This window comes from Emys orbicularis, chromosome 2, assembly GCF_028017835.1.
Source record: "Emys orbicularis isolate rEmyOrb1 chromosome 2, rEmyOrb1.hap1, whole genome shotgun sequence".
Classification (NCBI taxonomy): domain Eukaryota; kingdom Metazoa; phylum Chordata; order Testudines; family Emydidae; genus Emys; species Emys orbicularis.
Genome location: NC_088684.1, coordinates 150418239 through 150436034, shown reverse-complemented (window position 1 = coordinate 150436034; position 17796 = coordinate 150418239).

The following is a 17796-nucleotide window of genomic DNA, read 5'->3' as shown; positions in this document are numbered from 1 at the left end:
CCTTTTTCATGGCCATATCACACTGGCAGTTCTTATTCATCCTATGATTGACCAATCCCCCCCCACATATTTCTTCTCCTCTATTGCTTCCAACTGATACATTCCTAAGGTATAGCAAAAATTCTTATTGTTAGTCCCTAACTGAATGACATTGCACTTTACATTATTGAATTTCATCCCATTTCTATTACTCCAGTTTTCAAGGTTGGCCAAATCTTTGTGTATGATTTTCCTGTCCTCTTGCATAACGACAATACCTCCAGCTTTGTGTCATACACAGATTTTATTAGCACACTCCCACTTTTTTATTCCAAGGTCATTAATGAAAATGTTAAATAAGATTGGTACCAAGGCTCATCCCTGAGGAACTCGACTAGTAACCTCCTTCCAGCCTAACAGTTCACCTTTCAGCATGATCTGTTGTAGTCTCCCTTTAACCAGTTCCTTTTGATACTCATTACTTGCCATTTTCTCCAATTTAACTAATAATTTCCCATTGGAAACTGTATCAAATGCTTTACTGAAATCCAGGTAGATTAGATCTACTGCATTTCTTTTGTCTAGAAAATTTGTTATATTTTCAAAGAAGGAGATCTGGTTATTGAGGCATGATCTACCTTTTGCAAAACCATGTTGTGTTTTTATCCAAATTACTTTTTACCTCTATGACCTTAACCACTCTTTCTTTAAAAACAAAAAAACCCCATATGTGCGCACGTGCATACACACTACCTGACAAAACCTCCACACTCACCTGCCCACAAAATCTCTTTTAGAAACACCCACTCAGACTCCTTCATTTTCAGTTGTGTTTGCTGGCTCCTGTGCTCCTTCTCCTGTGCCATTGGTTGGCTGCCTTTTTAGACCTGCTGATTATGGATACTATGCCATAAAGTTATTCCTCGTATTAATAACTTCTCAGTTTTATACATGAGCCCAACTTTGTAGACCCTGCACAAAGTTCTTCTATAGCTCAAAACTCTAGACTGCACCACTAATGCATCCCAAGTCTCTTTCACTATTTACACACACACACACACTATTGATATTAATGGAAAAAGTTCAGTATCTCCCATCACAAGGTAATAAAACTTGACTATAAATTGTTGCTTCATTGCTACTAATAACCATTAAACCTCTGATAGAAATTGCTGCCTGCTGATTAATCTATGCTTTTTGATTTTTTGAAAGTTAACACAAAATTTCTAGGGTTAGAGGTGTTGCAATGGCTTGAGTTATTCTGTGCTTGGCTGAACATATGAATTCCATGGGAATTTTACTAGTTGCCCTTCCCTTAGAGCTGAATAAAACTTTAGATATGAAACCCAAATTCAAGTGAAAACTTATCTGGTCCCACACTTCTTTACAAGTTTGAAACACAGCCCACAGGCAGTTTGGGTTGAGTTTGGCCTTGTGTTTTTGTACAATTTTAAATCTGAAACTCAAAGTGAAACTCAGAGAGAGTAGTACATGTGAACAAAAGTCAAATACAAGTTTTCTATGAACCATCATTCTAAGCATCCACCCCATAATACTTTGTTCCTGAACCCAATTCCTTGCTTGGACATCCTGCTTCTGAAAAATAATTATTTCCAGAATGATGTTATTGTAGCAGAAATATTGACTATACAAAGTAGAGGGTCAGCAGGTAATCTGGGACACCATGTGTGTATACAGGTAAGCAGTACTATAAAGACAACCTATTTATGTGGTGTGTGTTTCTCTGCTTCTTTCAGGACAGGTCGTCTATATCACAAAACAAATGAAATCTCAGGACTTCAGGGCATGTATTTAAGCACTGCCTCTTTCCTCCCAAGATCCTTAGTTTTGAGTTGTCTCACACAGAGTGAAGATTGGGATTTTGCCTCCTGACCCTCTTCACTCAGCTAGCTTTCTCACTAGTACAGCTTTCATCTGTTGACGAAAGAATCAGAACAATCACAAATAAATTCCTGTAACTGGTGGATTTAGGGTGAAGTAGTGCAGTCCACTGAACTAGTTCTCTCTGTTCCCTTTGTGGGGCTTTGAACCATTGTTCAAGGCAATCTTAGAGATCCCAGTTGGGCTCAGTCTATTTGACCTTCTGATTTGCTTTCAGGGAAAAAGCACAGTGCAGCCAGGTGCCTCTCATTCAGAAAAGCCATTCCTCATAGAAATGATGCCTTTCATAAGACTGTATAAAGCCTCCCATTGCCACAGCTTTTGGAGCGCCCCAGATCACTCCTCCAAAAATCTCACAACTACTAAAAAATGCATATAAGATGCAGTTATTAGAAAAGGCACATGTTAAAGCATTCTCTACCTCCAGGTTCTGCTAGTCTTCACTATATTGTTCCTCCTCCTTAAATCAGTCACGGAAGGCAATTCCTAGTTTGGTTTACATACTGATCCTGACTGGGGAAACTTGTCTCAAGCATCTGAGCTCCACTCAGTTCAAGTCCCGGATGTTGGTGTACCACCTTTATAACTGACCACTGCTTGGGCTAATAGTAAGGCTTGAAACTGGGACCTTCAGCACTAACATCATGAGCCTCTATCCCTTGCACTAAAGGACTAAGTACTTTAGCTACAAGTAGTAGCAGAATTATGTCAACTAGGCCTTCGCAGAGGACAAAACTCTCCTACTTTGAGTTACCTATAGTCATTCCACTACTGGTAACATGATACTTATCCTTACAGATAGGTTTTGGGTCTTTCACCAAGTCCCAAGGGTGGCCGCAACACCTCCCAATCCTCACCGTGACAGGTTATCATGTGACCTGAATTCATATTTTTATCACTGCCTTTTGCCAAGGTACTTCTTTTGCATATGGATCATATGTGTGTGTATGTGTGAGTGAGAGAGAGAGAGAAAATACAGCCCTCAGTGTTTCACCTAGGTAAAATCCTAGAATTTTTTCTCTCAGGAAGTTGGGTTGCTGTTTTTGTTTTTTTGGTTGGTTGGTTGTTTTATATGGGCCTGTCTTTCAGTAAGGTTAAAGGCTAAGCTTCAGCCCTCAATGCTATAATGCTGTCTTGGTTAATGTCTGCACACCATGCTGGTAATGTAAAATAAGATATAAATGCTAAATATTGTTATTAAAAGACTCAGACTGCCTGTAAAAATATCATATCACCCACTGTCCCTAAAATACAGTCTATAGCAGTGGTTTTCAAACTTATTTTCTGGGGACCCAGTTGAAGAAATTTGTTGTTGCCCGTGACCCAACGGAACTGGGGATAAGGGGTTTGGGGTGTGGGAGAGGCTCAGGACTGGGGCAGGGGATTGGGGTGAAGGGTTGGCACACGGACTTACCGCTGGTGGCTCCCAGTCAGCAGCATAGCCAGGGTGCAGAGTCAGGCTTCCCACCTGTCCTGGCACTCTGGACTGCGCTGCACCTGAAGTGACCAGCAGCAGGTCTGTCTCCTAGGCAGAGGCATGCAAGCGGCTCCATGCAGCTCTCGCCCGCAGGCACCATCCCCCCCCCAGCTCCCATTGGCCGGGAACCGGCCAATGGGAGTGCAGAGCTGGTGCTCGGAGTGGGGGCAGAGCATGGAGCCCCATGGCCCCCCCGCCTAGAAGCCGGACCCTCTGCTGGCCACTTCCGGGGCACAGCACGGTGTCGGAACAAGTAGGCACTAGCCTGCCTTAGCTGGGCAGCACCACCGACAGGACTTTTAATGTGCTGACCAGAGCGACCAAGTGCCTTACATGCTGCGACCCAGTACTGGGTCACAACCCAAACTTTGAAAAACGCTGGTCTAAAGAGCTTTATTGAAGGCTTACCTTAAACCTTAAGGCTCTGTTTCTGATTGCTATTGTTTGAGAGAGAAAGCCAGTGAACTCTCCCTCAAACTGAATTCTCTAAAGATGAGATGGTTCTGGGTACTGTTCCTTGTTTGTGCTATCCCGTTTTCAAGGCAAATATCATCATAGTTAATTGCATGCTAGCAGTTCTCACTGGTACAAGCATAGAACTCCTATGCCAGTGCAGTAGGCCTGATGCTGCCAAAACTAACCTAGTCTCCCATTCATCCCCTTTCCCCTATTCCCTTGGCCTGTGTGCTCCTGACAGATTTCCCAAGTCACTTCAACTCTCTTGTTTCAATGGCAATGATATTCTCAGTAGCTCTCACCCTGCTGCAGGTATTGGGGGATAGGAGGATGCAGAGAGGGGACATCTGAACATTTCACTAAGAAACTGTATTCCCCCCTTTTTTTGTCTCTCAGTCTAATGAAGCAGAGAGACAGCTTCACTGTCAAAAGGGATTACGAGGATGACAGTGAGTTTCTATTGTAACAAATCCAGAGAATTTTGTGTAGGTCAACAGCTGTTTATCCAGCATGAGGCTCCTAGAAAGAGATTTAAAGCTGAGTATTAAGAGCACTGATCTGTACCTTGATTACTTACTTTGATATATACCCTGGTAGCTGATTAAATTTGAGTAAAGTATTATTTTGGCACTAATTTTATATGCACTTCTGTATTACTAGTTTACTCTGATAAAGTACATTTGGTATTCACTTTTGGAGTGGGAGTGATACCTTGTATTCCTCTTTAATGACATACCTGTGATTTCACTCCCTACTTCTGATAAGTGGCTAACAACCAAATTGAGGTTTTGTTCTTAATGCTTACAACAGTAGCTGTTAGAGAACTTGGGAGAAAAGGACTGCCTAAAGGTTCAATACAACTTTCATTGAAGTCAATAGGAAGACCCCAATTCTATCAATGGGTGTTGAATTACACACTAAATTCACACCAGAAAAATCCAGCTGTTACTTTAGTTTCCCTGCCTGTTCAGTTTATGACATGAACAGAAGCTCAATCAGTGTGAAATAATTAGAACCAGTATCATTTGCAGCTAAGTAGCCTCTTTTCAGCATTTTTTACAGACAAGGCCACTCCACCAAATAGAAAGGGACATAGGGAGAGTAGCTAAGAGTAGTTAGCAATTTGTGCTAAGACCAACATGGAGAAGACAAGAGAAAAATTCTAAAGGAAGCAGGATATGGAGCCTTTCATTTGCAGTACCAATGATCGCTGTGAGATAAAAAGATTAATGCCCAGTGATGTGTTAATTTTAGGGAAAGGATTATTTGAGAGGAAAAAAAAGTAAAAGAGATGATTTCACAATTTTCATACAACTCTACATAACTAAAACAAACTAGTTCAATTATACATGAAAGTTATAGCAGTACTGTAGATAGAGGGATGTCTCATTTCAGGGTCATTTATGTGGGGTCATGGGAGCATACAAGGGGCATTAAATCCTCCCCCTACACTCCCTTCTTGGAACAATTGTGGTCCCTTTATTAAGAGGAGCACAGTGTCTGCTCCCTTCACAGTGCCCTGGCACCACAATCTGCCTCAGAGGGAGACACTTTACTTCATCACCCTGTGTAACTGGGTTGGGGCAGAAAGGGGAGCAGATTGTGACATCCCAAGGGTGCATATTCCACTGTGCATCAGAGAGCTAGGGAAAAGGTTGAGAGTGTGACTCCTTGAGGCATAATCCCTCATTGAATTACCAGTGTGCTGGGATGGCTCTGCGTGGCTTCCAATGTAGGCCAGTGAAATGCCATGACCTGACTCATACTGTGTTATATCCACCCCCAAATTTTAATGCATGGTTTATTTTCTTTTCTGAATTATGTTCCTGCTGAACTTCAAAACAAAATTGTGAAACAAATTGGTTTCTTCTTAGTGATTACACATTGCAAAGGTTCAAATTAATTGACTTTAAAAGAGTTTGCAGTGATTAACTCAGGAACATATTGCTCTGTCATGGTCAGCCTCACTTTGTTTTCTCCCTTGAAATTGATATTTCATGTTAAGAGCTGCACGCTGTCTTAACACTCTGCTCTCTGCTTCAGTGTGCCAGTAACTCAAGGTCTTTGCTGGGAAATTCAAACTCACAGCAACAAAGTCAAATAATTGTCATGAAATTGGGAGCAGACGCAGCCTCCTGATATTGACTAAATGAGTCACATCAGAGTTTCAATAATCCATAGCTGTACTTTCTTTTTTGAAAATTTTTAATTTTTAGGGTTACTTGCTGTTGAAAGCAGCAATAACATTGATGAATTTGTGCGAGGAGGAGACAAGATGCATTTCAAGGCCAGCTCTTCTCAAGTTTTAAAGACTTAGCTCTGTCTCCTTTCTTCCTTGAAAAACTCCAATGAAGTCAGAGGGATAGATCTGCAGCTGAGGAAAAATTGGCATAGCTGTAGTGAAGTCAATGGAGCTAAATCCATTTACACCAGCTGTGGGTCTGGCCAAGGAAGTGTTTTGCCATTGACCTCAATGAGAACTGGACCAGGCTCTTAGTGATGAGATATAAATAATGACAACAATTTTGATTAGATTTCAAATACATATTGCATTTTTTTATGTTCACTACCACTAGCAATTTCACCTCAAATACCAAAGCACAAAAAACAAACCTGAAACTGTTGTGTCATAACTGGGCTGAACAGGCACAGATGGGCTAGATTCTGATCTCAGTTACACCAACGTCAATCTGAAATAACATTGTTGAAGTCATTGGGGTTAAGCCGATAAAACAGAGATCAGAATCTGTCCCATTGTGTCAACTGCAGAGAGCAGTCTACAAGCTGCATAAAGTTTTAGTGTGTTTTCAAACTGCAAATGCTAATTGTGACCTTGGTCTTCCTCAAGGAGAAGCCCTTGGAAGGACTGATACCTTGAACATGTGGAGTAAAGAGGTGAGCCAGCATCTTTTGGAACAAAGGAATTAAAGGAGCAACATCATAATTACCTGAAATGGTTAACTTAAATGTGCCGTCTACTCCACTTTTCCTCATCAGTTGAAGCTGAAACATGGATTTAAAAATTTGCAAAAGTCTAAGTAAAAAGGAAATTTAAAATGGAAATGTGAGGGGTCTGATTTGGAAATGCAAACTCCAATTTTGCCTGCACAGTTTTGTACTCACCGATCAGGTAGTCAAATATGTAAATTAAGTTGTTTTCAGCAGCAAAATTGAGCCTGCAAAATTTAAGGTCAGGTTTAGGCATTTTAAGAATCAGACCTGTCTATGACATGTAAGAGCATATGTAATCTACCAGCTCTGCAGTACAGGAGATCTGGGTTCAGCTGCCAAACAACTAGATCTTGCAGTCCTCATGCAACCAAAACTCTGACCGTCTTCAAAATGAGTTTTTGGTGCACAATGAGGGAATAATGCCAAGCTCTGTGCACCCATGTGCACAGTGCCAATCATGTTGGTTGGTACTAGAGCTGCTCAAAGGACAAATACCTATTTTTGAGGTGGGGGGGAAATGAATCTTTTATTTTAAAGTGTTTTTTGAAATTGACTCAATTTTCTGCAGGAGTTTTTAATGTTTTCTTTGTTTTAAATTATATTGAAAACATTTTTGAAGGGGGTCAACATTTTTCATTTCCTGAAAATTTTTCACAAATAATATTTTTGAAAAGGAAAGAAATCTTGCCAAAAAAAAAAAAAAAAAAGAAGAAGAAGAAAGAAAAGGAAACAAATCCCTGAGTTTTCCCTCCAAATATTTCAGTTTGGGGGCAAAAGGCCATTTTTCTATTAACTCTTTTCACTCCACAAAATTCCAACCCACTCCAGTTGGTTCTAAGCAGGGGACATAAAGGAGGACTGGAGTCCTACTTACACACATATGGTGGCCTCCTTACATATAAGGTGCAGAAGGACAGTGATCACTATTTCAGACAGTAGGATGGAACAGCAGCCACAGAGGGGTTATACTGCCCCATGGTTTGAGTGGTGAATTCCTTCCTCCTCAAACCACACAGTTTTATCCTTTGTGAAATGGGAACAAAAAAGAATGGATTTTCCCCTTTCCACCACCACCACCCATTATTTCGTGTGTATATATATATATATAATATCAATATGTCCATGTCACAGGGTCACTGCCTCCCAAACACTCCTGCCTGACTGCCAACCCACTCCTTTCCAACCAGAACAAGGAGTAATGGTCTCAAGTTGCAGTGGGGGCGGTTTAGGTTGGATATTAGGAAAAACTTTTTCACTACGAGGGTGGTGAAGCACTGGAATGGGTTACCTAAGCAGGTGGTAGAATCTCCTTCCTTAGAGGTTTTTAAGGTCAGGCTTGACAAAGCCCTGGCTGGAAGGATTTAGTTGGGGATTGGTCCTCCTTTGAGCAGGGGGTTGGACTAGATGACCTCCTGAGGTCCCTTCCAACCCTGATATTCTATGATTCAAGATACAAATCAGGCCCCTTCCCCTTCCAAATTTTGTCTTTTTATTTTCTCCATCAGAGTTATTAGACACAGAACAGTCTCTACCTCACCTGGGTTTCATATAGCTTTATCCCTAGACAAATTAGAGGATTGGGCTACAGGAAACCTGATGAGGTTCAACAAGAACAAGTGCAGAGTCCTGCACTTAGGACGGAAGAATCCCATTCACTGTTACAGACTAGAGACCGAATGGCTAGGAAGCAGTTCTGCAGAAAAGGACCTAGGGATTACAGTGGACGAGAAGCTGGATATGAGTCAACAGTTTGCCCTTGTTGCCAAGAAGGCTAACAGCATTTTGGGCTGTATAAGTAGGGGCATTGCCAGCAGATCGAGGGACGTGAGCATTCCCCTCTATTCGACATTGGTGAGGCCTCATCTGGAGTACTGTGTCCAGTTTTGGGCCCCACACTACAAGAAGGATGTGGAAAAATTGGAAAGAGTCCAGCGGAGGACAACAAAAATGATTAGGGGGCTGGAGCACATGACTTATGAGGAGAGGCTGAGGGAACTGTGATTTTTTAGTCTGCAGAAGAGAAGAATGAGGGGGGATTTGATAGCTGCTTTCAACTACCTGACAGGGGGTTCCAAAGAGGATGGATCTAGACTGTTCTCAGTGGTAGCAGATGACAGAACAAGGAGTAATGGTCTCAAGTTGCAGTTGGGGAGGTTTAGGTTGGATATTAGGAAAAACTTTTTCACTAGGAGGGTGGTGAAGCACTGGAATGGGTTACCTAGGGAGGTGGTAGAATGTTCTTCATTAGAGGTTTTTAAGGTAAGGCTTGACAAAGCGCTGGCTGGGATGATTTAGTTGGGAATCCTGCTTTGAGCAGGGGGTTGGACTAGATGACTTCCTGAGGTCCCTTCCAACCCTTATATTCTATGATTCTATGTTCTTAAAGCAAATATAAAATTCCTTCATCCCACCAGAACTTCATACAGCTTTACATCGTGTCCTCACAGTAAACAGAAAATCCAGGTAGAGCAAATGATTTTCTATGGCATTATCCAGGACTCTCAGCAAGCCCTCTTCTCAGAAAGCCCACAGCTAGCTAGCTAGCTTTCTTTCTCCCTAGCCCAACCTGAACTCCTACCAGACCCTTTCCAGCCTCTGGCAGCTTTCCCTCACATCTTCTCCACTGGGCTTCCCCCCCGACCTTTAGAGAGGCTAGCTATCCTACATGAGGTCGGACAGGGGGTGCTAATTAGTCACAGGTGGGCTGGACCTCGCTCCCAATAAAGGGGCAGAGTCCCAGGGGACAATTTGTATAGTAAGGGTGTGATATTTTATACCTTGGGGGAGCATCTTGTAACCCCCATATTCCTCATCTGTATATATAATTGCGATCTTGCATGTGAGGTATCAGGGGAAAGGTTATGATCTGCTGAAAGTCATTTTTCTATCCATATATGTATATCAAATTAATGCATTTGAAACTATGAGAACTGTGTTGTATGGTTGTCATTAAAATATGCTGTAAGTTGGGGAATCAGCCAGATATTAGCTCCCCAGAGGAGGCAGCAAGGAAAGTAACCAATGCCCGGGTGGGATGTCAAACAACCCATCAGCAACCATTGTCCAGCAAGGGAGCTACAATTCAATGACTCACCTGCATGAGGCCACACCAGCGGAATTGCTCAACCTTGCCTGGAGACTCAGCAGTGCCCCCCAGACATGCCTTGACTTGTGTGTTCCCCAAGCACATGGAATTGAGGGTATAAAACAGATCACAGGCGCCCCATGCTGGGCCTTTCTCCTTCACTCATGTACACTGCAAGCAACAAGGACATTCTGAAGACTCCAACTGAGGGGACTGGCCCAGATTTCAAGGGTGAAATCTGTGTACTATGAACTGTAATATCCAGTGGGGTGAAAAAAACTGCTTAATCTAGATATTGCCTAGTTTAATAGGGGTGAGAGGTTAGACTGCATGCTTATATTTTATTTTAGTAATTAAGTCTGACGTTTTGCCTATCTTTTGTAGTCAAATTTGTTTTACTGTTTATCTTTACCAGTGAGTTTGTATGAAGTGTGGGGCAAAACTGCTCAGGTTTGCAAAGGCTAATGTATGTCCACTTTCCATTGATGAAGTGGTGAACCAATTAATAAATTGGCATATTCCTGAGGTACCATACTAGGAGCTGGCTGGTGCCTTTCCCTGTGTGATTCATGAGTGGCTCCGGGAGCATTTATGCAATCTAAATGGGTGTGGGTCTCTACATGGGGTTGTGCTGAGTGATAACAGCACCTGGAGGGGTTTGCTGCTTGTCACTAGCAAGGCAATGTGAGAGACAGCCCAGGCTGGAGAGAGTCCCACAGTCCCAGGCTGCACCCCAGGGAACTCATCACAGCTACAGAACCAAACTGTAAACCTGTAAATGATGGACCACACCCCTAGTTCCAGCACCTATGCCAGGCCCACCAGCGATAGTCCAGCAATCATTCCCAAACAATAATTTCCATGACTATCAAGTATTTTTAGGCAGTTCTATAACTTGCTTTCCTGACCACACACTTAGAATTATTTTAGGAAAGGTAAATCTACTTGGCATATTTGTGATAGCACTCTTGGCAAGGGGAATGCGGGAAAGAAATTTATTTCAAATTGCATATGCCTAAACGTATCTGCCACTTTATAGTGGGTGTGTAACCCAATCAATGAGAAATACTGGTATTGGCTGTAGAGTAACAGCTCCTATCTGTGTTCAACTAATTCCATGTGGTCAAGGAAATAGAGAGATTTACTTCATTTATTAAAACAATTGGAAGCTTTACTTTCAAGATCATGCATAATCAGTACTATCTCAGGACTCCAGCTTGCACCCTAAACAACTGAACTTTGACCACCATTCCCCTTTAATGGGTGGTATCAGTACCATCTCTCAGGGAGACAGGCTTCTCCATCTGAGAGTCCATTTTGACCCCAAATGCATTAACCCAGCCTGCCCACATTTCTTCCTGTGTTGTCATATAAAATGTACTCCACATGAAATAAGGAACATCGACCTTGAAAGGAAAGGGAAGAAAGAAAAAAAACATTCAGCAGCCCAGACCGAGATCTAGGCTCTGTCAAAATGATTTCTTATTCCATTTTACTGAAGCAGTGCCATGCTTTATCACTTCTGAGTTCATGTCTTACAGCTGAGGCAGCCCACTTGAATTGGTAAGTTGTTTAGTTAAAGTATACATGTGCTATTCACATTGTCAATATGATTTAAAAGGAAAGAGGCATTTTGCAGGTGAAATACAGCTGCAACAGTCATAGGAAACTGGAACCCAAAACATTAAACCATCTATAATTAATTGCTATGTGTCTCTCTAAACTTTTCTCTGCATTTATGGGCAGTTTACAGTTAGACTTGTGGTTTGAGATGCTGGTGGTGAATGGTGATGGTACCAGCTTCAGATCATTTGGGAGCTTTTGCTAAAGTCTTTCACATGTTTACATAAATAAAATGGGTCTGGTAATCTTAGCTAAGTCTGATGAACTGTCACCTGCATCATTAAATCACCACACAAATACATGCACATACACTATGGCATAACTTGCAGCAGAGCTGAAGTTGCTTTTTGAGTATAAACTGTAGTTGATGGACACTTCAAAACAAAACAGAAAACAAGTCACTGAAATCCTTAGTTTTCAGCCATGAAAGTTAATACTTCATTACACCTTGCTCAGAAGCGGTTGAATTTATTTATATATATTTTATAGAGGTGGTCTGGGATGCTTAACTTCGGCAACACAGGCAGGGTGCTGCTTTAATATGAAGTATCAGTGGCAGTAATAGTGCAGAGTAATTCTCTTGAAGTAGAAATATCCCTATTAAAGTCCAACTGAGGAGGGTGATTTGCCCAAAGAGCAGAGAAAGCAAAAGCCTTCTTATTGCAATTTGCAAATAAGTAAACTCAGATCTGGAATGCTAGACATGCTCCCCTAACTCTATTTTAATTTTGTTTTAATGTAATTGAAAAAATCTGTGGAGCCAGTGTTGAAAGTTGTGCTCATTTTCCATTACATTATAGTACATCACCAAACAGTCTGTGCATTTCATGTAAATTAACAACATTATCAGACTACAATGAATATGAACACTCCTCCATCTGTAAGTTCTGAAACGTGAATAAATAAAAACTTGAAAGTAATATAGATGAAGGTGCTGACAAAAGATCTGTACAAATTCAGAACTAGGTCAAAAGTGAATGCATTAGTGCTCAATATAATTCCATCTGAGATTTTAATGTTCTCTTTCTCCTTTTGTTCTTGCTGCCAATTGATTACCTTTCAGTAAAGTTTACATGTTATCATTAAATGTTAATAATGCATAAATATTAAGCACATCATTGTAAACTTAGCAACACTATTAATACCCTCAATCTTGGTAGGTAATATTAGAAGTTACCAAGATCAGTGTCAATTGTCAGAATCATAAAAACCCTGTCATTCTGAAATTGATAGCTATAAACAATAGTTATGGTGCAATTCATAATTAATGCATTCATCTCTTTCTCTGCGGAACTGCATAGAAGGAAGAAAGCAGTGTTAGAAAATCATAAATAATTCCACTTAAAATTCTTTGTTTTGTTTTTACAACATACCCCCTTTTGTCTGTCTATATATGGCATTTCTAAGGTATCTGTCACCACCTTAGTACCTTGGCATATTCTGCTCTGCAGTTTGTTCAACAAAAAGCAAAATCAACCTTCTGAAGCACAGATGTTACTGTTAGCTTCCCCACCACAGATCCTTGTCAGGCAGGGCATTGTTAGAGAAGCAGGCAAAGACTTAAATATGCATTGCTGCTCTAGATATTCAATCCCACTAGGTGACAACTGCTAGTTAAAGTATACATGTGCAGTAAGCTTTACAACCCCCTAAGTGTGCTAAATCATTGTGTTGGCTCAAATTTGTTTTTTAAGAGCTTTGCTGACTTCACAGCTGGTGAGTTGACACTTTCCATCACTCCACCACTTGGCAGCAGATGCCTCTCACTTATGCACAGATGCTGAGTATCCACCCAACCCTAACATTAGCCTTGTGTTCTGAACTAATTGGGCCAACACAGTTGTAATTAAGATTTCAATAATTAGAAAACTAACATGATTACTTTCACATTTAATCCTCAGATTGTATCATTATACTCTTTTTCTGGAATTATGGTTGTTGATACCTTCTTATTTCTTTGTGACCTGTACCCTCATCAGCCTTCTAATCAGTGGAGTAGTAAATTATTTTGAGGATGATAATTATAATAAAATGTTTTTAAAGAGGATTGGTGGACAGCAATCTTACAGTGGTACAATAAGCACTTTTGATTGAGTTTGTCTTCCAATCAATTTGCCTTTTGTATGGGTTGTCCCTGAACAATTTAATAGAAAGACTTTTTACTCTGTGATTTTTCTAATATAGAGCATTTCAATGCACATGGGTGCATGATACAGAGGAAACTGGTTATCATGGACTAATATCCATCTGACTTGATGTCTGTTCTAAGTTGTTGGACAGTGGGGAGTTACTTTCCAGCATGGGAAAACAGCTGAGGGGAGAAGAGACAGAGAGCTACTTGGGAAGTCTGTCCTCGTAAAATGATGATTTCAGTACACCTCTACCCCGATATAACGCTGTCCTCAGGAGCCAAAAAATCTTACCGCGTTATACGTGAAACCGTGTTATATCAAACTTGCTTTGATCTGCCGGAATGCTCAGCCCCGCCCCCTGGAGAGCTGCTATACTGCGTTATATCCAAATTTGTGTTATATCGGGTCGCATTATATTGGGGTAGAGGTGTATTAGCAGACAATAGCAGGGAGTCTTATTTGGAGGACAGATCAGTGAAGGGAGTAGGTGATGTAAGGGAAACCTTTAGAGAACTGAATGAAGTCAGGAAAATGTCTAACCAATACATGAAAGGTGTAGATGCCATTCCAAACCTTGTATACTTTGGATGATAAATTTACTAGAATGAACTCTTTAAAGTTCATCAGTCACTCATATACATTGTGTGTGTGTGTGCGCGCGCATACGTGTCCCTAATCTGTCTGAGATATGTTTCTAAACACATCCTCAGAGCCCAGATCAGCTCCTGAACACAGATATTTCCATCTGAAAATGTTAAATCCACAGCAGTTGAGCTATTTTAACCTTTGAATGTTTATCATGATGCTTTATAACTACAGCAGATAGTTTCTGATTGCTAATGTATGTTTGTAGTTTCTAATGCATGTTTCTGGCAGGGTTGCTAATGTATGTTTCTGGCAAGTGTGGCATTTTATTTTAAAACTTTCTTCTCGATAAGTAAAAAAATATGGTACATTTATATAAGAGATACACCCTTCACACAATCTACACACTGGTTTTATAAAGCACAGGGCATCCGAATAAGATTGTGAGATATGTGCTCTTTCTGATGGCTGACTTTGGGACTCCAGACCTTTGGTTGCATGTCACCATATAGGAAGTCTGGTCTTTTTTATTTAAGCAGCTCTTAAAGTGTGGACAAGGGCAGACACTTCATCCATAGTATTAGATTGAAAATCAAATTGAATTTAATGGGAGTTTTGTTTGAATAAGGAATACAGTATCAGGCCTTAACAGAGTTAGTTGATTTTTTCCTGGAACTAATTCAGATCTTGGCATTCAGCATCACTCAAGAAGTATTAAGAAACCTACCAGACTGGACCACATGTAAAGATCCCTTCAGCAATATAGACCTAAAGAAACGTTGGGTGAAATTCTGGTACCATTAGAGTCACCCTTTTTTACAACTTCTATTATTGTAGCACAATATATTTTATTAAACTCCTTTAAAACACCTGGACATGTATCATAAATATTTATAGCTGTGTTGTTTGATGGCCAGAACTGTTTATTTCTTATGGTTTAACCTCAACTTTAACTTAAGTTGGAAAATGAAAATATATCATCTGCAGTTGAGAATGTCTTCAAGTTCCCCCTTCCCTCCCACCCCCTGAAAATGTCAAGGTAAAGAGCCCCTTTTAATAATGATGGATGTAAGCTAGGCCATTCCAGTAGTCCAAAAAATATGTTGTCTGCTTAGATACATAAACTATTAACATGGAGTACTATTGAATATTTTGTCAGAGACTGCAGGGCAATAAAAATAGCCGAGGGAAGGTTAAAAGGAAATGCAGGAATTCCTAAGAAACAGAAACTATTCATAATTTTAAATATTTCCCATGAAAACCATCCAAACCTTTACTTTTTCTGTTCTGTTTATGCATCTTCCCCTTTCATCTCTCCCACTAATGGAGTATACTAAGACTTGGAAGGATTTGATGCTGATCAACATAGATTTAATCATACACAAACACACAAATATTTCCATCGATAATAACAAATTTAAGATAGGCAAAGTCAGAAAAATGCTACTTGAGAACTTATTAGCATTTGATTTAAGCATATTTATTTTGTGTATTTTGACATGTGATGTTGGCAATTTGTATTTTAACAGTTACAAAGCTATAACTTTTTGAATCTCAATATCTACTGTTGTTAAATAAATATTGTCTCATCCTCTTAGTGTCTGCCCATGCCCATAATTCCCTGCAACTGTGAACATTTAAAATCAGTAAAAATATAGAATGCTCAAAAATAAATATTGACATTATCTGTCAAAATTATTTAAAAAAATACAAATTACATTCTGCCAAGCCTAAGTATATAATATTTGATATATAGAGATAGACCCAAGATAAAATCCCAGATCTCAACAGGCTTAAACTTTATGGAAATACAGACATATTTTGCAACTTGAAGTTATCTCTAATAATATCATGGTAGAGATTCCAAGAACTCCAAAAATAATGTCAAATAAATAGGGAAGTATGGTCAAGTTTTTCCTACATAAATGGAATAACAATTTTAAGGGGGGGGATGCTTCTTTGGCTAAAGAAAACCTTACCAGTGTCAGGCCTGGACTGGCTCAGGATGCTTGGGATGCTGAAAACATCATGGTATATGTGGGAAATGACTTGTGATTTATTGCCTGGTCTATTAAATAAGTGATACTTCAAAGCATGGTATCTCATGAATCACTAGGGATTATAAACTGATGCTACTGTAACACAGTTGATCCAAAGGTGACTGTTACTGCTCCCCAGTTAAAGTTCCTTTAGCTTGTGTGGTTGGGGTCTATTCTATGGAGCTATAAGTCCCAGGCAGAGCTGTATAATTAACAGAGTCATCCAGCTTCAGTCCCAGCTGCTGACTCAACCAAAAGGGTTAGTAAGCTATATGCCATTGGACAACCAGGAATCTCACTCAATTAATGATAATTGTTCCCAGTCTTGGTAGTTTGTAACGTATCAGATTTCAAAATCACATTGTTATTACCTTCTAGTCCTTTTGCTCCCACTTACTTTCCAACTTGATTTTAAACACCCAATACCTTGAGAGCTGTTATAGCTGGAACTAATGCTGAATACTCTCGGATAGCTTTCAAGTAGCATAAAGCATTAATATCCAGCTCTAGGAGTTGGTAAAAATATTGGCTGTGAAAGTAATGCTGGAATTGAAGTGTGAGGAGAAAGCAACATAGTAATTAGAATTAACCTATTTTAAATAATGAGTGGGAGTTCATCTATTATTTCGCCCTAACATTTTTTATTATTTTTCAATATCAATTATTTAAAACCTGAGTAATTTCACAAACAAAATTAAAGATATGTTAATTTGTGCTCCAAGAGGCTGCAATTCACTCCTGCTGCAAAGTCTAAGAGGCTGTTTAAATAGCTATAGGACCTGGTCCTTTAGTTCAAGCTATAGAGGCTCATGCTTTTTGTTATGGCCACACCATCTTCAATACCTGGTGTTGGACAAGTTAGTGGTTCTCACACAACCACATTAAAAAAGTTGGGATGGCTGTCCCCAGGAGTGAGAATGCATCATTCCAGCATAGTCACCTTAATAAGGACATAAATAGAATGGTACAACCATTGATGGAGAGAAGGAGAACTTGTTCCCTTCCCCAGCTTTTTACCAATTTGCTACACCTGGTCAACAAAGTAGAGAAAATATTGGATGGGGATGGAAATAATGACATCCACTGAACTCCAGGTGGGGCTGTTGCAGTACTTCTTGGATGCGGAAACAGGAATTGCTTGTGATGTCATGATATAAGCAGCATGGGAGTCAAACAGCCACTCAGACTTTGCCAGGAGAAGGAACCAGCCACAGCCAAGGGATAAATATGCACTTTTCAATCAGTTTTATGAATCAATTGAAGTTCTGAATAATTAACTTTAATGACAATAAACCTATTGGACTAAAATAGCCCAATAAACAAGGAGGGGACTTACACTTTAAGATCTAAGATATTGTGACTTCCCAGGGCAGAGGAACAGTTGGACAGATCACTGAAATTATTTTAGCACCAGTAAAGTTTTCTAAACATTAACCCTGGGACAATGACCAGATTGAGGATAGCTCAAACGAGTCATAGTAGCACTGCCCTGTAAGCAGCAATGTCACTCAGCTGTATGCAGCAGTCTCATCTCTCAGTACAATCCACACAGCATATAAGGTGGGT